The sequence below is a fragment of the Crocuta crocuta genome, unplaced genomic scaffold, assembly GCF_008692635.1.
Source record: "Crocuta crocuta isolate KB4526 unplaced genomic scaffold, BGI_CrCroc_1.0 scaffold116, whole genome shotgun sequence".
In the NCBI taxonomy this organism is placed as follows: Eukaryota; Metazoa; Chordata; class Mammalia; order Carnivora; family Hyaenidae; genus Crocuta; species Crocuta crocuta.
Window position 1 is genome coordinate 4,654,623 of NW_027531562.1, and position 24,034 is coordinate 4,678,656.

General features: G+C 34.4%; 1 long non-coding RNA gene across 1 annotated transcript; it reads left to right on the plus strand.

Annotated features, from left to right (window-relative positions):
* The first annotated feature begins 1,539 nt into the window (after nt 1-1,539).
* Nucleotides 1,540-23,728, plus strand: LOC144238815 (uncharacterized). Its single transcript, XR_013337216.1, has 4 exons — nt 1,540-1,624; nt 16,160-16,221; nt 17,171-17,216; nt 23,452-23,728. It is a non-coding gene; the product is annotated as an uncharacterized LOC144238815 (long non-coding RNA).
* The last annotated feature ends 306 nt before the right edge of the window (nt 23,729-24,034 follow it).

Consider the following 24,034-nt stretch of genomic DNA (forward strand, 5'->3'; position numbering starts at 1 on the left):
AAAAATGTGATCATTCTTCTTCTCAGTTTAAACATTTTATTGGATAGCTGCTGTCTGCAGAATAACATTTCTCATTTCTTACCTGGGAGCACGATGCCCTCAGCAATGAAGTTCTCAAAAAAATTATACATGGAGCATCTGGGTGGTTCAGTTAGTTAAGCATCTGACTCTTGATTTGGCTCAGCTCATGGTCTCATGGTCATGAGATTGAGCCCCATGTCAGGCTCCGCACTGAATATGGGGCCTGCTTGGGATTCTCTATCTCCTCCTTCTGCTTCTCCCCTTGTTGGCTTTCTCTCAAAACAAACAAATATAACCAAAATAAAACACAAAAACATGTGCACTTATGGTTTCTTATTTTACTAAAAAGTCCATTTCTCCATTCTTCACCCTGAAATACTCAGTGAAATATCACACCATTAGTGGTCTCAGCTAAGCCCCCAGAAATGGCTGATTTTCCTACTTGCTGTCTGTGCTATCCCCATGGCTTAGTTAATGTTTCTGCAGTAATACTTCCTGATGTATAATGATTTTTCTATTTTCATGTTTGTTTTCCCTTATTAAGATTCTGAATCCTTGAGGATAACAACAGTGTATTATTTTATTTTTATTCCCTGCACTCAGCACAGTGTTGAGGTGGAGAGGTGATCAACAAATATCTCTTAAATTAGTGCACTAATGAATGATGAATCCATACCATTTCTGAATGCCCTTGGCCTTTTCACATGCTCTTCTTTTGCTTTTACGGTTTGCTCAGCCTAGATTGCCCTCCTTCCAGTTCTGTGATTAGAGAAAACTTACACCTCTTAAAATTCTGGTTCTTCTGATTCTTTTTATATGACACTCAACTTGCTTTCTTGAATAAGAATTAATTATGCCTCCTGTATGTTCCTTTGGTGGCTGTTGCTTATTTATCTATTATTTAACTTCATAAACGTAATGTTGTGAAGTGCCTACATGGCGTGTGCTATGTATGCTGTGGAGCTTACATTGGAGAATGTGACCTGGTGGCTACCGTTGAGAAGTTCACTAATGGAGAGAAATATTTGTTAAAATATAGATAAAATTTAGTCTGTTAAATGCTATAATCAAGGTGAGAATAAAATGCTATAAGCTCAGAGAGCTCATAGGAATTAATCTGACATGATTCATAGGCAATGATTCATAGAGTGGTTGAGATTTGAGCTGGTACTTGAAAAAAGCATAGGAGTTTGACAGGCAAATGGGTGGTTGTAAAGATATTCCAGGCAGAAGAAACAGCCTCTGTAAATGCACAGATTCATGAAAAAGAACTTTGGCAACTGATTCACCCTCTTTTAGCCTCTACACTGATCTCCCAAACTCTTTGTCCGTGGATATAACACTCTTGAACTCCAGCTAACAACTTATTAACTGTCAGCAGTAGATTCTAGTCAGCCACCCCAATGACTAAACCTTGGATTTGGTGTCACCTAGAATAGTAAAAACTCTAAAATTCTTAATTCCAGTATTCTTTTCTCATTCTTCTAATTCTCCCACTTATTTTATCACACTTGTTTTCTGAACTTGTCATGATCTTATAACTCTTCAATCACAGTATCTCTCTTGAGGGTGTACCATCCTTCTGTTGTTTTCCTTAAGAAAGGTATGTTGACAGAGTGGCTTCAAGATTTAGAAAAAATAATAACCAGGTCACTAATAACAAATATTGTCATAAACATTTGGACGTTGTGAAGTTTTGTTTTGGAGCCTTCCTGTTGCCATAGTGAGGTACATCCAATGGTGGCTCCAAATACAGAGCATGATATTTTGTAGTAGTTACTTGAGTAGAATCCTATATACCTGAAAGGATATTCCTGAAGCCTAATAACTAGTGGAGGGATGAGAAAAAAAGGTTTCAGAGTACAGTTATGACTTCCTTAGGATCGTCTTGAGGGTTGTATACTCAGTCAAGAAGTCTCTGAATTAAGAATGAGTGTATCATATTAGATAAAATCATACCTTATTTAACTCGATAACTTTCAACTCTGAAACACAATGTTACATGTTTAGATATATGTATATAATTTCTTTAATTAGATTTAACTTTTGTGACTGTACATGAGACCTGGAAAACTACTCAAATAATACATTAAAGGTGATACTCCCAGTATTTTAAAAAGTGCTTTATCTTAAACCAGATTGTATTTAAAACATACTGTGTTAAGATGTTCTAAGTATTTGGCAGAGATGACATCTTGGAGTGAGCTAGAATTCAAGCTGAGGCAATTTGGATTCAGAGCCTGGGTTTATAACCAACAGCTTTGAGGGAAAATCCTATACATCAAATCATCCCAGCTGTGCCACTTACCTCCTATGTTACCTTCAATATGTTACCCATCTCTGAGAGTCTCCAGATCCCACATATAGAATGAGGATGATACAGATATTACATCCAAAGGTTGTTACAGATATTAAATGAGATTGTTGTATCTAGTAAATGGGATTAATTGAGCACTAGAAATCACTCAAAGTCACTTCTGCCCTATTTTATTCATTGAGGCAATTTTCTAATCCTATTCTGACTCAACAGCAAGAGGCAATATACTGCCTCTTGATGGGGAGTGAAAAAGTTCTGGAAGAATATGTAGAACTGCAAATATTGCTGTGACCATTTTTGGAAATTACAGTCTACCATATTCATGAAGATTGCCGAGAAATTTAGCTGTAAGAAACATATTCTCCCTGGTTTAGCTAGGGCTGCAGTATAAAGACCATCAGACTAAACGTTTACCTCTGTACTTAATTCTTCACATCATTCAAGGGCAGTCTTTATTTTTTAAAGTTTTTGTTTAAATCCCAGTTAGTAAGTATACATTATTGTCTTAGTTTCAGGTGTATAGTGATTCAACATTTTCATACATCATCTAGTGCTCATCATAAGTGCACTTCTTAATCCCCAACACCTATTCAGTCTGTCCCCCCACCCCTCTCCCTTCTGGTAACGATCAATTTATTCCCTGTAGTTAAGAGTCTATACCTTGATTTGCCTCTCTCTGTTTTTCCCCCTCTGATCATTTGTTTCTTAAATTCCACATATGAGCAAAAATCATGGTATTTGTGTTTGTCTGATTGACTATGTTGCTTAACATAATGTTCTCTAACTCCATCTATGTTATTGCAAATGGCAAGATATTCCAATATAATGGAATATTATTTATTTCTTCTTTGTCTTCTTTGTTCATCTGTCAATGGACACACTTGGGCTGATTCCATAATATGTCTATTGTAGACAAAGCTGCAATAAATATCAGGGTGCATTTGAATTAGTATTTTTGTATTTTTTTGGTAGATACCTAGTAGTGTGATTGCTGGATCATAGGGTCATTCTATTTTTAACTTTTTGAGGAACCTCCAATTGGTTTTTCAGAGAAGATGACCAGTTTGCATTCCCACCAACAGTGCAAGAGGTTTCCCCTTTCTCTACATCCTTCCCAACACTTGCTGCTTCTTGTATTGTTGATTTTAGCAATTCTGATAAGTATGAAGTGATATCTCATTGTAGTTTTGATTTGCATTTCTCTGATGACGAGTGATGTTGAGCATCTTTTTATGTGTTGGCCGTCTGTATGTTGTCTATGGAAGAATGTCTATTCATGCCTTCTGCCCATTTTTAATTAGGTTATTCAATTTTTAGGTGTTGGGTTTTATAAGTTCTTTATATATTTAGGTATTTAACCCTTCGTCAGATATAACATTTGCAAATATCTTTTCCCATTCTGTAGGTTGCCTTTTAGTTTTGTTGATTGTGTCCTTCACTGTGCAGAGGCAGTTTATCTTTGATTTTTACCTGAGGAGATATATCTAGAAAGAAGTTGCTATGGCCTGAAGTCACTGCCTATGTTCTCCTCTATGATTTTTATGGTTTTGTGTATCACATTTAGATCTTTTATCCATTTTGAATTTATGTTTGTGTACAGTATCATTTCAGTCTTGTTGTATTTGTTGAAGTCTTATTTATGACCTGATATGTGATCTGTTCTGGAGAATGTTCCACGTGCACTTGAAGAGAATGTGTATTCTGCTGTTTTAATATGGAATGTTTCGCATATATCTGTTAGGTCCATCTGGTCCATTGAGCCATTCAAAGACACTGTTTCTTTGTTGATTTTTCTGTTTAGAAGATCTGTCCATTGATGTAAGTGGGGTGTTAATGCCTCCTAGTATTATTGTTTTATTATCAATTGTATTATTCCTTATGTTTGTTATTGTTTTTTTATATCTGGGTGCTTCTATGTTAGGTGTATAAATATTTATAATTGTTGTATCTTCTTGTTTGATTGTTCCTTTTACTATTATATAGTACCCATCTCGAGTACAATCTTTAAATCAAATTTTTATGTCCTTTTCATTTTATTCCTAAGCCAAATAGAACAATTTAGAACTTTTCTTGTCTTTGATATCTTACCTACATATGTAAGAAAAATCCACCACTCTTAGTTTTATTTCCTTCTTTATTCAGCTTAGATCACTTGAAGCCTGTTTTTACTTTTTTGGTGATTTAATATCTCCAATCCCTCCCTTATTCTTCTTCCATCCAGTATACTCAACCAACCTCCAAATCTAAGTGTTTTTCACCGCCTACATTTTAATGTTGTGTTTTCCAGGAAGTTTTCCTCACTGTTTTCTTGTGTCACTGTACATGCTCATTTCACCCATAGTTTAACTATGATTAAATATGCTAGTAAAGTTTATATTTCTATTGCCATGTCTACTTAAAACTCTTTTCCCTTTATCCCCAACTTTCTGTATAATCTTCTCAAGAATGGAGGAGATACCCAAATCTCAACAAAGTGTTCAAACTGAATTCATTCTTCCACTTTACAAACTACTCTTTTCACATCTCCCCTCACTCTTTTACCCATTTCTTTTAATTCAGAAATCTTGGACTTTCCCTTCTCTAGCCTACCATCTACTTTCTATTACCATGACTAATTGATTCTACACTTTTAGCATCTTTAAATATAATGTCCACTGTTATTTCTGATTTTAGGGCCTCATCATTTCTCAGCTGGATGCCTTTATTCACTATAATTCCTCCTCACACTTTGCACCTAACTAATCTCTATAAAATCTAAGCTTTATCATGTCATTCTTCTTTTTAAAATTATAGTCAGTTCTCGGGGCGCCTGGGTGGCTTAGTCAGTTAAGCGTCCGAATTTCGCTTAGGTCATGATCTCGCGGTTCGTGGGTTCGAGCCCCGCGTCGGGCTCTGTGCTGACTGCCAGCTCAGAGCCTGGAGCCTGTTTCAGTCTGTGACTCCCTCTCTCTCTGACCCTCCCCTGCTCACGCTGTCTCTCTCTCTCCTAGAAATAAATAAAACATTAAAAAAATTTTTTTTTTTAAAATTATAGTCAGTTCTCATGACCAACTGAATAAAGTCCAAAGCCTTGATTATTTCCAGGAAGACTAATTTTTTAGGTTCTACCTAAACTTGCCAGTGTTATCTGTATATACCTGATGTAAGAAATACCCAATGATTTTATTTTCTTCAAAATGTGCTGATCTGAGACTCCAGAACTTGTTTAGGCAGATGCCTTCTCACCTTTTTCTGATAACCCATGTCTTTTTGACATTTCAACAGGTACTTCTTCCAGGAAAACTTATCTAATGCTACAAGCTGAGTTCCCTTCTATAGTGGCCCCTACAGAAAACAGTGAAAGTATCTACCAATCAAAACACCGTAATGTAATCATATTGTTGGCTTAATGGTTTGCTTAAGTGTAGGAACTGTGTCATTATTCTTATTTCTCCAATGTTATTTGGAGTTTATGTCACATTGTATCAACTTGATGAAATTTTTTTAATGAGTGCATGAACAGATTCTTACCTTAAACATCCTGTATCTCTCCCACTTTAATCGAAGCAAATCACTAATAAACTTTACAACAAAACTTTCTCTCATTGTATGACTTTGTAAATTCTCTTAAAATATTTTTTAAGGAGAACCTGGGTCACAGTGTCTAACTCTTGATTTTGGCTCCAGTCATGATCTCATGGTTCAGGGAACTGAGCCCTGTGTAGGACTCTGTGGTCATATTGCGGAGCCTGCTTGGGATTCACTCTCTGCTCCTCCCTGACTCACATATGCACTCTCTCTCTGTCTCTCTCTCTCCCACCCAAAATAAATAAACATTAAAAAATATTTAGGGTTTGGGGCGCCTGGGTGGCTCAGTCCGTTAAGCCTCTGACTTTGGCTCAGGTCACGATCTCGCGGCTTGTGAGTTCGAGCCCCATGTCGGGCTCTGTGCTGACAGCTTGGAGCCTGGAACTGCTTCAGATTCTATGTTTCCTTCTCCCTCTGCCCCTCCCCTGCTCGTGCCGTCTCTCTCTGACTCTCAAAAATAAATAAAAATTAAAAAAAATTAGGGTTTGCATCCATATTGATCACCATGATTGTATTGTATGATAATTAACTACAAAAACTCAGTGGCATTACACAGTTAAGTATTTGTTGCTCATGCATATTAGGTTAGTCACATGGGTTTCTCTATTTATCTTACACATTTAGGGATGGCTAGCTGTTGGTTGATCTAGGATGGCCTCAAATATTACTAGTAGGGCCTCTTAGTTCTGCTGCAAGTTTTTCTGGTCCTTCTCCTGCGCTAATCTGGGAATGTCCTTTTTATAGAATTTGTAGATTTGTATAAGAAAACAAACCTCATTATGTAAGCCCATTCAAGCCTCTGTTGATGACAACTCTGCTGACATAATTTTAGCCAAGACATGTCACATGACTAGCAAATTATGCCCCTTCCCTTACCATTAAAGAGCACCTCAAAATTACATAGCAAAGGATGTAAAGAAGTGGAAAGTGTAAGAATTTGGATCAATATTGCAGTCTATCACAGGGCCATTCATTCAATAAACTCACCAATAACTGTTGGCATTAATTGTACAAAGCATTCTGACAAAATCATATACAAGTTATTAGTGAAAAATAGATTAATCATCCTTTTCCTCTAAGACTGCAAAGTTAAGTTGAAATTTAAATACAGAAGAAATCTATGGCCAAGTTTACGTATATGGATAAGAGATATTTAATTATAAAGGAAGGAAACTGTCACTAGCAACAAGAATCATTAAAGAAGGCTTTATAGAGAGTGAAGAACTGTATTTGGAAATGTTGCTAAGCTTTTGAGAGAGACGAAGAAGGAATTTCATGTAGAACAATTTCCCTTCTTTCATGGTATCATTAGTTTATCACATAAATTGCTTAGTATTCTTTATCTGGAAATTTGCAGACATCATTCCTAAATTGGTCTCGATATGGTGATTGGTGCATTACAAGAGAATAACAACAGTAAATAATTCATAATCAAATCTCCCTTGAAGACATAAGTAAACATATAAATAACTATAATAAATTAGAAGGGAACATGATGACTTTGATTTGATTGACAAAACTACCTGATGTTTTGTCTCCAGGGAGACATCATCAGGCATGGTGCAGATTTTCCACAGCAAATTAGAATTCTGTGCACGACTTTGCTCTGAAACTGAATTACCTTTGAATTTAAAAATGCTTTAGGGAACCAGGCTTGGGTTGATGACAAGGAGAGTTATTAGTTTTAACCACAAAATAGAATATTTACAAACTATGTGGAAAGACCAAGTGAAACCAAAATCAAACTGAGTTTTTAAGAAGTAACTAATACATTGAGAGAATATGACCAAAAACCTTAAATGTTCTATTAGCAGTTTTATTTTGTTTTTAATTTTTGTCATTCTGTGTCTAGGTTTCTTTAACATTTGTGTTGCTATCTGGCTGTTAGTAGCTTTATTAATGTAAAATTTCCATTGTTTCACAGGCATACTTTTGTAAAGGTTGAGGCATTTATTTCTTTCAAAAAGATATGAAGGGTGAATTTTCATACCAAACTAGATATTTTATTAAAACAAGCCACAGTGAGCCATTTAGAATTGGCATTTAATTTTCATCTCCCCACTCCACCATGCCCATCAAATATTGTGCCATTCCCTGATCTCCTTTTCCCTTCCTGCCTTCTCCTACAGGCTGTAAGCCTTTTATTAACTGTGGTTGAAATCACGTAGAATCCAATGTTTACCTTTTTGTCTGTTCCCTTGGCACCTGAAGATGGTGCCAAAACTGCGACATTAATTTAAATGGCACACTACTTTTAGAAATAGTACCTTTTATGCATTTATTCAGAGAAGTTATTAATGAAGCAACAATGAAGTTCATTCAGTTTTTGACAAGTGTTTCTCCTGGGGGAAAGGTGATAAAAAAAAAAAAAAACTCCAAGGGCTGATTCATTTTTAGAAGTTGTTTACAAGGTTACAACACACTCAATTTATCTGTCTAAGAATATGTTGCTTAGAGAGTCATTCCACGAGGGTTCATCTCATTTATAAATAATGATCTGGAACATCACCTAGTGGGAGCATAAAATTCTATGGATTCAGAGGTGGTAGAAAAACATTGGTTTAAAGTCTGTAGCCTCTAGACTGTGATCCCAGTTCTGCCTCATTATAAACTTAACTTACATATCCCTTAGGTTTCCTGGGTTTCATTATTTCTTAAAAAAAAAAAAAGTGTAGTATATAACACTTTTCTTTATGGGCTTGTTATGGCAAATAAATAAGATACACAGTATGTTTTTGCATGATAGTGGAAGAGTTCAACCATATCCACATACAGAGAGAACAATATAAAAAAAAATCTGGTATCCATCCCTAGCCTCAGCTATCAGTTTATGACCAATCTTTGGCTTCTATGTTCCCATCCACTTCTCTCTCCACAATTATCTTTAAGCAAATTCACAGTATTTTATTATAACATCTGTAAATATGTCAGCATTTGTCTTAAAAACTAAGGTCTCCTAAAAATCACAGTACCATTATCACAACAAAAATAATAATGTGATTAATGTATGAAATAGTGCTTAAATTCTTCCTGTTTAATACATTTTTAACACTTCGAATCAAGATCTGAATAAGGTCTAATTAGTCCATATATTGCAATAAAATGTTATTTTAAGGTTTGTCACTGGTCTTTCTGTTCACCATGCCTTTTATTTGTTGGTGAAATCGGGTCATTTATCTTGTAGAATTGTTTCCTCATGGGGTTAGAATATTTTTGTCTTTTGTATGTTTTTATTAAGTTCTAGCTATGTCTAGAGCCTTAGTAAGATTTAAGTTTCAGTTTTCTTCATGTTCCAAAATTTTATTCCTAATATTATCTTATAAACAGTGTATTTTGTTTCTCTACAAACACTTGATCCCTACAGTTTCTGTTGTCTTTTCAAGCAGCACAAAACCATGCTACACTAAACAAGATCAGAATCAGATCAGAATGCTCTGAAACATACCCTCCCATGTATTTCTTTAATGTTCAAGAAAGAATTCCTGCTACCCCTCGGCACCCATCAGCCACCATCCGAACACATGTTCAAAAGTATGGTGGGTAATTACGTTGTTTTCTTCCCATCCTTGTTTCTTCTTTCTTTTTCTTAATTATCTTTCTAAAAAAATGTAGTTGTCTTTAACTATTTGATATGATCCATTTAATACTGTATTACCCCTATGTAAATTATAAACCATGATGATAAACAGTCATTGCATCATTCGATGTACTATCTAGAACATTATGAATATGGCCTTTGTAGCCTACCCCATCTCCCTGCCTCTTTCCTCACAAGTAAGCACTATTTCTTTGATTTATAAAAATGAGTTTTCTATTATATCTATCCATCCATAGATATTAGTTAGTCTTTATTGAACTTTATTACAATTGTACACTATATAATAGTTATTTAGAATGGAAGATATTTATTCAAACTCTGTACTCAAGTTTTATCCATTTAGTTGTCCAATGTGTTTATTTTCCAGTGTGTCATTTACACATTTATTTATGCATTCTCCTATCATTGGACATTTGGGTGGTTGTTTTCAGTGTTTAATAATAATGATGTTGCTGCGGACATTCTTATAACTGGCTCCTGGTGCACATGCTCCAAGGTGTCTCTAGAGATTATATCTAGCAGTGAAATTGCTGTGTCATACTGTGTTCAAATGTTTAACTTTACCCACTTATACAAAAATGCCGCAAAAGTAGTTTATCATTTTATACTGTTTTAAACAGTATATAAAAGTACATATTGAACAGTGACTTCTTCAACATTTGGAACTACCAGAATCCATGGTGTTTGAGAAACTAGGTGTGTCAGAGGGTATCTCATTCTGGCCTTATTTAATATGCCACTGATTAATAATGGTGTTGCACTTTATTTTACTTGAATTATTGCCCATGCATGTTTAAACTTCTTGGAAATTCCTGTTCATATATTTTCCTTTTTTTGTTTCTGTTTTAGAGGAGTCTGTTATATATTTTAAATACTATTTTTTGTCAATTATATATGCTGTAATTATTTTCTCCCATTTTATGGTTAATATTTTAACTTGTTAACTATAGCTCTTGACAAACATTTAAACTACCAATGTGATTATATTTATACAATTATAATCCTTATTATATATATATATATTCTTCATGATATGTATATATAATCATGATTAGGAATTAATTTTTTTTCCTGTTTATCCCATTTCTCAGATCATAAAACTATTTTCTTATATTTTTATCTAAAATTTTTAAGGTTTTGCTTTACATATTGAAATCTTTGTTCTACTTGGAAGTGGGTTTTTGTGTATAGTGTAAAGTAGAGTTCCATTCCCCTCTACCATCCAGTATGAATAAACAAGTTTTTGAACATCTTCTAGGGAATAGTTCTTCATATTCACAATCCTCTATAATAACACATCTGTCATATATTCAAGTTCCATATATACACATGTATCTATACACTGGCTTTTATTTGGTTCCACTGATCTCTTTGTCATTTTTCCAGTATCATACTCTTCTAAATACTTGAAATTTATAATGATTCTCAAGATCTTGATGGAAAGTTCTCCACATTAATCTTGTTTATGAATGTTTTGGCTTTACCTGGTCCTTTGCTCTTCTAACAAAATTTTGATGTCAAATTCTTTTGAAAAATCCTAGTGGGATATTTATTTAGTTTATAAAGAATCTGTAAATATATTTGGAGAAACTGATATCCCTATAAAATAAGTATCTAAATTTAATTTAAACTAGGTATATCTCTCAATTGATTAAATTCATTAAGATGTTTCAATAAATTTTATAATGATCTCCACAAACTATTCAAACATCTTTGTTGACTTCTTCCTCATTAGTGTACATATTTGGTTGCTATTATAATGATATCTTTTAATATTCTGATAAAATTATGATCAGTTTGTTTCTGATGTACAACAAAATTCTTTCATATTTAACTTGCATTCTGACACTGTGCTAAACTTATTTTTAATAATTTGTTCACAGTTTATTTTGGATTTTCAATGTAGACAAGTATCATCTGCAATAATGACAGTGTTGTTTCTGCTTTTCTAAGTCTTAGGCATTTAGTTTCATTTCTTAATCTGGTTACTGTACCCAAGTACAGTTTCTTATCTTTATTAGTGTGGTGATAGATGTGGTTTGGACCTGTATATAAATTTAAAAAATATTTTTAATTTAAAATTTGAAAATGTGAATTTTTAGAAGAGATTAGATCCACAGCAAGGTTAAGAGGAAGGTACAGAGATAATCCATATATCCTCTGCCCCTACATAAACATAACTTTCCCCATTATGAGCATCCTCCCCCAGTGTGGTACATATGTTACAACTGATAAAATTATATTAATAAATCATCATCCAAAAATCACAGTTTACATTATGGCTCACTATTGATGTACACTTTATAGTTTGGCCAAGTACAAAATGACATGTATTCACCATCATGGTTTCATACACAGTAATTTCACTGCCCTAAATACTCTTTATGTTCATCTATTTCTCGCTTCTTTGACCACTCTCTGGCAGCTACTGGTCTTTTTGCTGTCTCTGTAGCTTTGCATTTCCTAGAATATAATGTAGTTAAAGCATACAGCATTAGCCTTTTCACACTGCTTCTTTCTCCTTGAAGGCATACTTACATTTTTTCTCCATGTCTTTTCATGCCTTGAAAGATCATTTCTTTTTAGAGCTGAATAATATTCCATTGTCTGGATGTCCCACAGTTTACTTATCCATTCACCTACTGAAGGACATCATGGTTGCTTCCAATTTTTGACAATTGTGCATTAAGCCCCTGTGAACACTGATGTGCAGGTTGTTATATGGAATAAGTTTTCAGTTCTTTTGGGTAAATACCAGGGAGCATGATTACAGTATGGTAGGATGAGTTCTAGTTTTGTAAGAAACTGACAAACTGTCTTCCAAAGTGTCTATGCTATTTTGCATTCCCACCAGCAATAAATGAGCATTCCCATTACTCTACACCCTTATCAGCCTTCTGGATTTTGTTCTGGATTTTGGCCATTCTAATAGGTATGTAGTGGTATCTCATTGTTGTTTTAATTTGCATTTCCCTGATGATACATGATGTGAAGGATCTTTTCATATGCTTATTTGCTATCTCTGTACCTTCTCTGGTGATATGTCTGTTAAGGTCTTCGGTCCATTTTTCTTCTCTTTTATTTGGTACAGAATCGCTGAGTGGACTGTAATTGGGCATTTTCTTTCCCCAGTTCTGTTAAGTTCTGATGATACCCAACCAGTTTACGCTCTGGTTAAACTGTTTCTCCTGAGGGTATCCTTTATGAGAGCAGAGTTATCTGGAGTGTCTGAGAATGGTTCCTTTTCTTCTCTCCCTGCCTGGGCTAGACTAGATTTTTCTCTGATATTTACTGTGGGAATCTCATTGTTGTCCTGGAGGTAAATCTCACAGAATTGTGAGGGACCCCCAAAGACTGGGTCTCTCTGAAGTTTTTAATTTTCAGGGCTGTCTACCCTGAGCTGCTACAATTTATCAGTTGAAGTTCAGGTTTCTCTTCCTCTCACACTGGTTCCGGGGCAGTTTCTGCTTGTGCATCAAGGAAACCAGGATGCCTTGTGTATACATGTCTCATCACACTTAGAGGCAGAGTTTTGCCTGTGTCCTCTCCTCATTTATGGATCCGACAAGAGTTGGTCTTTTTTTTTTTTTTTTTTGTATATTCAGCTTTTTACTTAGAACAGAATGGTGGTTTCCAAACTCACTATACGTATAACCAGAAAAATTGTAGCTCAATTTAGGGTATGCTTCCAAAGTTCCCACATTAACAATGATGTTTGCCCTAAGCTTTTCAAGGGTAACTTTTAAGGAAGTCATATTTTATTCCTAGTTTAAGCGTATTTTTAAAGTCATGAATGCATATTGAACTTTTAAACACTGTTTTGCATTTATATAAAGATCATAATATGGATTTTCTATTAAGAATGCCAAATAACTCTTACATGGTTGACATAAAAATCCTACATGTCCGTGATATATTTTTTGTATGCTGCTGTATTCATTTGGTTAATATTTTGTTTAGATTTTTAAAATTTATGTTCACAAATTACACTAGCCTTTTCTCTCTTCTTCCTGTCCTCGTCTGATTTTGGTAAATAGGATACGCTGATCTCATGGAATGAGTTGGAAAGTTTGTCCTCATTTTGTATTTTAAGTTAGCTTAAGATTGGAATGCCCAGTTCCTTGTTTAGCATAAATTACCATTAACCCTTGGTGATTAGTGTTTTTCTGCAAATTAAAATAAACATTCAAGTTAATTGACTATAAAATTTTTCTTTTTCAGTTGCTTTTTATGTTATATTTTATGGAGTATTTTCATTTCATCTAAAGTTTTCTGACATATTGTCATACAGTTCAGTGTTCTTCTTACTTCTTTAGTGGCTATGCTATTTGAAGTTGTGTCTCCCTTTTTTTATTCCTCGTATTATTTATTTGTGCCTTCTCTTCTTTGCAAAACTTTTGCATTTGTCCATTTTACTAGACTTTTCAAATATTAGTCTTTGCAGCAATGGCACATGATGGGTGGGTGGTGACAGTGGTCTTCCCTGGGTACCAGCAATTAAGAGGTGTGTTGTCTGTAGAGAATTTAAAAACAATGATAAAACTGACTAAATGTTGACAAGCTTTTTTATATGATCATCATGCACTGGTGATTACAAGCAATATCAGGGATAAAATACTCTACTTAAAAAGTCTTTTATTGGCCTGAAAGCTAAATAATCAATCAAGTTGCTACTGAGTTTTGAAAACATAGTTGTAAATTTCAAAGTACAGTATCCTTATTATTATCCTCGAAGCTAATGGGAGAATTCCTAGTTATAGAGTCTTCCTGTGACTTATTCAGACTCAGTTGTTTGCATTCACTTAGGGGATAAATGCATAATGATTTGGATTTGTTAGGTCTTAATTTAGACAGTTTGTGTCTCCAATTGCTATGGTTTTACATGTTATTATGTTTATGCAGTAGATTAAAAATAAATAATGGGGGCGCCTGGGTGGCTTAGTCGGTTAAGCGTCCGACTTTCGCTTAGGNAGATAAATAAATAAAAATAAATACTAAGAAATAAAATCAAATTGCTTTATTTCTGTCATTCTAGGTTACTCTTGAGTGTTTATATACTTTTACAAAGTTAAACAATGAAGTAGAGTAGGAACTACTAGGTCTAATACTTCTGTTGTTGAGTGAAAAGTTTTAATTCAAGCATGAAATACTGTATGGAATTTGATAAATACCTCTAAAATAAAAATGTAATATTCATTAGTTGCTATTCTTTTTATATAATTGCCCTTTGCTAATAATTATAATATTTTTCATTATTGTAACAGATTATATAGATACAAGTTGTCCTTTTTCAAAATAAAATATATTAATATAATTTAGAAACATTATTCTGTTACTTTTCTCCTTTTTCTATCCTTGATTTTTACAAAAAAGTTTCTACGGGCATGATTGCATATAAATTCAATAAAATAAAATATTCGCTTTTGGGGCACCTGGGTGGCTCAGTTGGTTAAGCATCTCACTTCACATCAGATCATGATCTCGCGGTCTGTGGGCTCAAGCCTCTCATCGGGCTCTGTGCTGACAGCTCAGAGCCTGGAGCCTGCTTCAGATTCTGTGTCTCCCTCTCTCTCTGCACCTCTCTCTCTCACTCTCTCTCTCTCTCTCTTTCTCTGTCTCTCAAAAATAAATAAACATTAAAAAATATTCACCTTCTGTCTTTTATGGACATTATTATTAGATATTTAATTTCATAATTATTACTGATTATTTTATCACAGAGAGGAGGGCATTGTTGAAAGAAAAGATCTACTCTGGCTTTTAAATACACCAGGTTTGCTTCTACTCTAATGCATCTTAGTTTCTCTATTTTGGGGATTTTTGCTTTTATGTTCATGAGTCCTTTCTTCAGTTCTCTTTGGATTTATTTTGTGGTTCTTTTTCTAACTTCTTAAGTGGTATGCTTAACTCCTTTACTCTCAGCCTTTTTCTTTAGGCTCTAGATTTTTAAACAAAATATTAACGTTGCAATTTAACAAGTACATCTTCAGTGAATGTGAAGAACTTCAGTAGTACACACTCTTTTTTCCATTTGTAATTATCTGTTTATTTGGTTACATTGTCATATGTCTGCTTATTAGTTACTGAATGTTTACAGTCATACCCAGCAATGTACTACGTGATGTGATGCATGTGCTACAAAGATCTAGGAGGACATAATTTCTACCCTCGAGGGTATTTTATTCATTGTGAGCAATGAGTGTATCAGGAGTCTTCCTCGTCTTATTCCTTGTCCGTGCCCATCCTAGTAGATAGAGACGGGTGCTCAGAAGTATGGGTAATGATGGGCCCTGGACCTGAGACTGAATGTGGGTTCATAGGAAGTGTATTTGTTTTATCCATCATCTGATAATCTTTGACTAGAGTCCTCAGCTGCACTGCTGACCATGCCCTGGCTCTAGCTCCTCTTCCTCACATCCCATAAACAAAGCCCTGGGGGCCTAGTTTCCACTGGTGTTAACTTCCAATCCCTCTTCTGTTGGGCTTTAAAAGTGAAGTTTGCATTGCTGGGACTCCTGGCAACAGAAGGGTGGAAACAGGGAAGAGAGATAATGTTTAGGGAAAAAATTAAAAGAAATGAATGAAAACACATCATAAGAGGGAAAGGGTCCAGGTTGCCCCTCAGGTTAGTGATTGAGGGTTGTTGATTTCCACAGATGATGGGAGAAAACACAGATGGGAAGAGGAGGCAAGAAGTGTGTCCATAAGAGGTTCATGGGTGAGTTGTTTGTTTTTGGCAAGAATACTTCGTAGGTAGGTTCGGGTACTTCCTTTAGGAAGCATATAGTGTCTAGTTAACTTTTGTGATGTTATAGCAGTTGATGATCATTGCTCAGATTCATATTTAATTAGGATATGATTGTGATATGTTATTTTATCATTTTCTTTTCATTTATTAACTGAGTGATTTTTTAATGATACAATTACCCTCACTGTTTGGTGATCCTCAATTGCAGTTGGTATGGGAAAGTTGGTTACACCTGCTTTATCTTTTACTTTATTTACCAGCTGTAAAAAATGAGTCACTCATTAATGTACTCAGAAGGAGAACAATAAAGTTTAAAAAATTTGTGTGTTTTAATAGTCTTTGCAAAATGATGGATTTAAACATATGTCATATGTTCCAATTCATAGCAGTCATTATCTTTACTACATGCTCAGATCATCTAGTCTTTGGCCAATAGTAGCCTTTTTTTATCTTAGCTCTTGACTCCATTCAGATAACCCCAATAGAAACTTGCTTTTTTGGTACGTAAAACGATCCAGGTTCATATTGTACATTTTTTGTCTGCCATCTAGAACTAGCTATTTCTCCAAGTCTTGCAATTAAAGACCAGGGGCTAGGTGTGCACATTGTTACTAGGTTATTCACGGTTTCAAATCTTTTGGTGGACAGAAGTAGGAAATACCTAAATCCCTTGTGTATATGTAATCATAAATCCTTTTCGATAACAATCCATAGTCAAGACTGTGGGGATTTTACTTAACCTTATTGATCTTGTGATTACATTTTGTTAATTCTGTGTTTAAAGCTTTGTTTCTCCAGAATACCGTTAAAATTACCCATTTGCTTTAGTTCACAATACATACTTAACAATTGCAGTATAATGATATTGACAGTCATTAACTGAAAACAAATTAATTTTTTTTTTTTTTTTGCTGCTTAGTTACGTTTAGAGTATATCCCACCAGGAACGTTTGGTAATATTACAGGTTAGTTGGAATAGTTCTTCTTTGTATTTTGTGGTATAATTTGATACATGGATTTTACTTTGACTTTTAGGAGTTAGAAAATTGCTTTTTAAAATTGATCTTACTTTAACATTATTTAAAATATATAGGTGGCTTCAAAGTCAAATTTGAAATTTACAGAGCAGTGTATTCAGAAATGTTATTTTTAATCCCTGTCCTTTCTATTCCCTTTTCTCCTAGGAAAATCATTATATATTTAACTTTGTTGTTGTTTTTATAGTATATATTTTTTATTTTATAAATAAGTTTTATATTACTATGATTTTATAATGTCAAAGTTGTACACTTGTGTTACTAGTTACTAATTACTATAATATTGTAATGTAAATTTTATAATAATATATGTACATATATTCACTTCCTTAAATAAATAGCATACTACATATGCTGTTTTTCACCTTGATATTTTTCACCTTTCTTGGAGATCACACCATAGTAATATAGAAGGATATTCTTCATCATCTTTCAGAGCTGCACATTGCTCCCTTGTGTTGATATACATACTTCTTCCCAATTTGATGGACATATGCTTTGTTTCAAGTCTTTTGCTATTTATTGCAAAGCATGCTATAATAAACCAACTTCTGTATATTTTGGAATGGCTTCCTAGAAGTGGGATTGCTAGCTTAAAGGGTAAATATATATGAATTTTTGTTACATATTGCCAATTCTTCTCTTTATGGGTTATGCTTTTTGCATTCTGACTGCAATGTATTACAGTGCAGTTCCCCACACCCTCATCTATACCTTATGTTTTCAGACTTTGGTATTGTATCCATTCTGATAGGTGAGAAGTGGTCTTCAGTTTTAAGAAAGACTAAATATTGTTGAAAGCCATAGACCATTTAGAATTTGGGTCCTTTTTTGTCACTATTATTTGAGGTTAATAATATATTAAGGACACTACCCCTTTGTGATATGATTGCAATCCCCCCTTCCCTCCAATTTGTCTTTTTACTTTGCTTAGGGTGTTTTTGCCTTGGGAAGTATTCTTAAAATTTAGTAAGATTAGCCATTTTCCCTTTATTCCTCCTGGATTTTGAATTATAGTTAGGAAAGATTTCCGCAAAGACAAATTACGGAGCAGTTAATTTATGTTTCTCTTAGTACTTGTTTTGCTATATTAATTTATTGTGACAGCCAACTCTCTAATCCTTTTAGAACTTATCCCGATGTCTAATGTAAAGAATTGATCTATTTTTATTGTTTCCCACGTGGCTATCCATCTCCTCTATGCTTCGGCGTGTGACTGACTTTCTTGTATGCTGAATTTTCTTTTTCTTTTTTCTTTTTAGTCTTTTTTTTTTTTTTTTTTTTTTNACAAGCAGGAGAGGTAGACACAGACACAGAATCTGAGGCAGGCTCTAGGCTCTGAGCTGCTAGCACAGAGCCTGATGTGGGGCTCGAACCCACGAACTGAGCAGAAGTTGGACGCTCAACCGACTGAGCCACCCAGACACCCCTGAATTTTCTAACACAGTTGTGTCTCCTTGCTCTCTTGCGTTGCTGCCAGCCCTGTTTCTGTTCTCTTGGTATGAAAATAAAGACTAGTCACTCCCATTAAGGATGAAGGTGCACCTCTTTGATGTTTCTGGAACTATCAAAAACACAAACATAAGCATACAGTCAAAGAATTTATGGCCATTAAATGATAAATTTTTATGTAAATGAACTCTCTTCCTCCATGCGTCTTTAACAGAAAACATGACTGTTGACCCTATATCTAACTCAGTTTTGACTTGTTTAGTGTTCCTTAAAGCTGAAGCAGATGTATTATGCATTCCTTCAAAAAATAGTACCTAATACATACGGCAGAATTGCTTCTTATGGTAAGCTGAGTCACTGGTGTACATTTAATAATGCACCTCTTTTAGTATCTTATTAGAACTTTGAGACTAGTCTTTTGAACTACTTAGTCTTGCGACAAGCAGTATACACGATGCACTATACCTGCAGCAAGATTTCCCAAATGACATTTAGTTGAAAGATTCCAATTAGCAAGTTGTTTTTCGGTGCTCTGGACACATGCATATTTAGGTGATTGCTTTATTCTCTACATGCCTATAAATTACTGGAAAGCAACTGTTTTAAACAATGGCAGGAGGAAATAAAGAAAGGAGAAAATCTCTTGCAATTTTAGGAAAAATGAGTAGAAAAGAACTCTCTGGAGACTTCATTATAAATGGTTAGAACAATTATGCTAAATGGAATTGATATATTTATGTTGTTTTCTTCAAGGTTTATCATGTTCTATTATGAAACAATGAAATGCAATTAATAAATTGTCAGTTCATTTTTCTTGTTTTATTTAAAAATGCTTCGGCATATTTTAGCATATCATTTTTAGAGTAGCAAATAACTCTAATGTATAACATTAATAAACGGTGATAGACTTTACTATAAATACTGCATCTGTTGCCAAGAAAAGTTACATACAAAAACAGAGCTTTGCAAACAGCAGTTCAGTAATTCTTTTTGTAGTAGAAACATGGGCCTTCTGTATCATTTTAAGTATCTTTCCACTACTTGACCCTCTGCACTTGGAGAATATTGTTTTTCATACATCAACAGTTTGCTGACTTTAAGAGATTAACACCATATATGTGGTGTTGTGAGAGCCCAGAAAACCAACTGAGCAGTTTTTTTCCCCCTTGTGTTTTATTTGAGGGTAAAAGTTAGGATTGAGGAAAAGCTATGAGAAACTTTTCATGTGGATAAAAATCATAGATATTGTCACAAAGAAATAACTTAAAAAAAAATCAATGTGGTGGAGTAAAACACTGAGATATAACAAAATAAAAATCAACAGTGGAAAAGTTTCCATAGACTAAGTTATTCTGAATTTCAAAAACCTTATTGCTATTTGAAAATAAATATTTAACTAATAAAATATATAAGGATTTAATACACTGTTTTCTGTTGTGGTCTGATATATCAAAACAGATACTGATTTTATTTAACTGGAACTATTTCACATTTATCAAACTTCACTACGAATTTTGTCTAAAAATTTTGCTTATGTGTTCTGTCAATTCAGAGGAAGCTCAAGGCATTGAAAAGCACATCAGATACCACATAATCAGAAAACCAGATGAACCACTATTGGCTTTCTTCTTCTACCTTCTTTCATGTTAAACATTACAAGAAATATGGCTAAGATCAGAATTTCTTACATAGGAGGAGGCAAAATATTTTATATATTTTTAATTTTAAAATAATAATTTTACTCTCTAAATGCCATTTCTTCTAATTTAGCAGATAATAAGGTTGACGTCTAATGCTGAATATTCTTTAATTTGTGGCTACCAAATTCCTTAATATATCAGGAATTACATAGTAACAAGACAGAAAATAGATAACCTAAAAGTAGGTGATTCTGAGGTACCTGGGTGGCTCAGTCGGTTAAGCGTCTGACTTCAGCTCAGGTCATAATCTCACGGTTCGTGGATTCGAGCCCTGCGTGGGGCTCTGTGCTGACAGCTCAGAGCCTGGAGTCTGTTTCAGATTCTGTGTCTCCCTGTCTCTCTCTGCGCCCCCTCTGCTTGCACTCTGTCGCTCTCAAATATAAATAAACATTTAAACAAAAATTTTTAAAAAGTAGGTGATTCTAAGAGGTAAAATAAATGAGGTATCTGAGTTTCATAGAATACATGTGTTATGAATAATTACGTGTTATGAGTAGTTTGGGGAAGTCCTCTCTCTTCCCCTGCCTTCTCATCCAACACAATCCCTTCTTATTGGCCTGCGTGATTATTTCAGGGTTCAAAATTCCCATTAGAGAATCATTTCTGGGGCGCCTGGGTGGTTTAGTCGGTTAAGCGTCCGACTTTCGCTTAGGTCATGATCTCGCGGTTCGTGGGTTCGAGCCCCGCGTCGGGCTCTGTGCTGACTGCCAGCGCGGCGCCTGGAGCCTGTTTCAGAGTCTGTGACTCCCTCTCTCTCTGACCCTCCCCTGCTCATGCTGTCTCTCTCTCTCTCTCTCTCCTAGAAATAAATAAAAATATTTTTTTAAAAAAAGAATCATTTCTTCAGATTTAGACTTTTCTTTTTAATTTAAAATATGTTTATATTATTTTCATATTTTCATTCTAATTACATGGAAAGTTGATAATGCTATTAACATATTGTTTTATTTTGTGTTTTTATTTTTTCTTCTCTATTTTTTAAATTTTATTTAAATCCAAGTTGGTTAGCATATAGTGTAATAATGGTTTCGGGAGTACAATTTAGTGATTCGTCACTTCCCACCCAGTGGGCACCTAGTGCTCCTCCCCAGTGCCCTCCTCAATGCCCATCTCTCATTTAGCCCATCCCCCCACTAAACACCCCCCTTCTTTTCCTTTGTAAATTGTACACATAATTGAAAAAATAACACGTTAATAACTTAATAGTCACTAAAAGTTCATTTATATTTCAAATATGAATAAATTAGTGATTTTCTGCTCAGGCAAGATAAGCTTCATAAGTAAATTGATGAGCCAGTGGAAGCATTTCCAACGTTGTTTTCTGCCTAAAACCATGGTGGCAGGCTGCAGCAGAGTCGTTGCAGTGTGGAAATGGAGAAAGCAGGGATTCGTTCCAAGAAATTTGCTTGCATACTTATCAATTTCATCATGTTCAGTCTCTTACTCCTTTGCTTTCATGTTTTCTGCCCTCAAATATACGTTTAAAAAAAAAAAAAGGAAGCTCTTTATGAGAAAGGCAAATATTTTCTTTGAAAGATTTTCTTTGAAATATTTCCTACCTTCTTAAAATTTGCCTTTCTTTCACTGGCAGACTTTTACATTGAATGATCAGTGTTCACAGTGTCCATTTCATTGATATCTATTATCTTACAACACTTCGGATCTAATTTTAGCTCCCATCATACCACTGAAACTTACATGTTGAAGAATTTTTATAAATGGGATAATGTTTATTCTTTTCTCTAACTCCTCCCTCCCTCCCTCACTTCCTTCTTTCCTTCCTTCCTTCCTTCCTTCCTTCCTTCCTTTCTTTTTAGTTTAAACAACAGATAGTTATTTTTAAGGTTCTGGTGGTTGAAAGCCCAAAACAGGGTGATAGCATGATCATGTTCTGATGAAATCTCTCTTCTGGGCTATAGGCTGCCAATTTCTAGTTGTATCCTCACATGGCAGAAAGAGAGCTAGTTCTCATCTTCTTCTTGTAAAGACACTAAACCCACTCAAAAGGGTTCCACCCTTATGACCTTATTACCTCCCAATGGCCCTTATGATAATCTTCAGTTACCTCATCCAAAAATACAGAACCAACCACCCCCTAATACCATCAAATTGGAGGTTAGATTTCAACATATAAATTTGACACAGTCCATAAGAACTACCAGTCCTTCAATGTCCCATATTATTCCCAACACTTGGATAAAAAGTTTTTCAATCATCAACTATCTATGAAATTCTATGACCTATGGGGTTCCTACCACATTATTTTTTACTTAAGAATATTCCATCCTAAATTGTTCTCAGGACTTCATCTGTGGATTTTAATAATGTACTCATTCAGTTTTAGATTTTTGCAGGACTTTGACACCACCTCTTGGCATCTCTGTTATTTCTGCTGCCTCAAGGATCATTATAGTATACTTGGGAAGATGACTACTCTCACTGCTCTGACCTAACCATTTGAGAGTTTTCAGATTTCTAACTAGTCTAACCGTGGTTGAACAACCCTGAAAATGACAGGTGATTATTTTTTATATCACTCTGATGGCAAAAACATACATTTTACTTTAATTTGGAGGTTCAAGAGGTTATGAGATCATTACACATTAAAGTGAAACCTGTTTAAACTTACAATAAAAAAGAACAGTGTTATTAAAGACTGCAAAGTTGGTGGATGAATTGCAATGAGATTTGGATGTTCCAAGAAGTGGGGGTCTGAGTCAGAGACTGAGCAACCAGGAAAGGAAGCCAAGAACCAGAAATGGCATTGAAGATTTAGAAGGCTAAATTCTTCCAGTGGATTAAGACTTATGAGCATAATGCTGTATGTCATATAAATAAACCCTGTATATTTATGTGTGTATATATGTCTATACTTCTCTGATATTCAAAATAGTTTCATATTTACTCTATAGTCCTTGGATCTGTAGATAGTATTGGGGAATTGGTGTTCTAAGATATGAATTATAAGGTAGAATGCTATTCTTTAACTCCCATCCTTGTTATTTTTCTAGGATGAAAATTTCATGACCAACTTTTCAAAATACTTTATCATGTAAATTAAAAAGTATATAAAGTCATCTGGATTCTTGTGGAGAGAGAATATTCAAACAAGGAAAATTTGAAGATACCCATTTTTTCTTCCTATATAGAGGACAATTACCACTCTTAGTGTAATATTTGACCTATTGTTCATTGTCATTCTAGGCCATAAAAAACAGATTTTAATGCTTGACTTCCCATCTGTTTTAGTTGGCATGATTAATAAATATCTGCCAGATGCTATACTAATTCCATGCTTTTAGCTTTTATAACAGGTGAGCTTTTTTTTTTTTTTTGAAGCAACTATATTACATACTTTATTCATCCATCACTCAAGGTGAGGGGTCAGGAAAGAATGATTATAATCATAATTCCAACAATTAGAAAAACTATTTCTCAATTAGATTTGTTAGCATGTTCTGTTTAGCATATACATTTCCATTTGGGTTTTTGGTAGATCACTTTTGAAAATGGTACGTTTGTTTTCTTTGTATGTTTTTTAGAGGTATAAGAATCAGAGAGTGAAGAGCAAGTGGTTTCTCATTTGACATGATT